This window comes from Notolabrus celidotus, chromosome 16 (genome assembly GCF_009762535.1).
Source record: "Notolabrus celidotus isolate fNotCel1 chromosome 16, fNotCel1.pri, whole genome shotgun sequence".
In the NCBI taxonomy this organism is placed as follows: Eukaryota; Metazoa; Chordata; class Actinopteri; order Labriformes; family Labridae; genus Notolabrus; species Notolabrus celidotus.
This window is the reverse complement of record NC_048287.1, coordinates 25920503-25920963: the sequence shown is the minus strand read 5'-3', so window position 1 is coordinate 25920963 and position 461 is coordinate 25920503.

Sequence of the window (461 nt, the reverse complement as noted above, 5' to 3'; positions counted from 1 at the left end):
CAGCGACTTTATACTGAGCACGTGGTACTGAGGGAGGCGGCGCCGCCGCCCACTTTTCGTCACCGACGTAACCACGGCAACTGACGTCACGGGATTCCGCTGCTGCAGCCACATTCTGCCTGTAGGAGGCGGGGGATGACGAGGAGGAGGAAGAGGAGGAAGAGAGCGGAGGAGGTGAGCACTTGACACCCCCTCCTCCTCATCCTCATCCTCTTCATTCTTTTCTCTCAATGGAAATCTCCTTCTGACGTTTATCATCATCATGTGCAAGAATGTAATATTCTATTATTCTACATTAATATAGTGGTTTCTTTGCTGCACACACACCCACAAATCAGAATCATCCATCCATCCATCCATCCATCCATCCATCCATTATCTTGACCATTTATCCCGTTAGGGGTCACGGGGGGCTGGAGCCTATCCCAGCTGTCTTCGGGCGGAAGGCAGGGTATACCCTG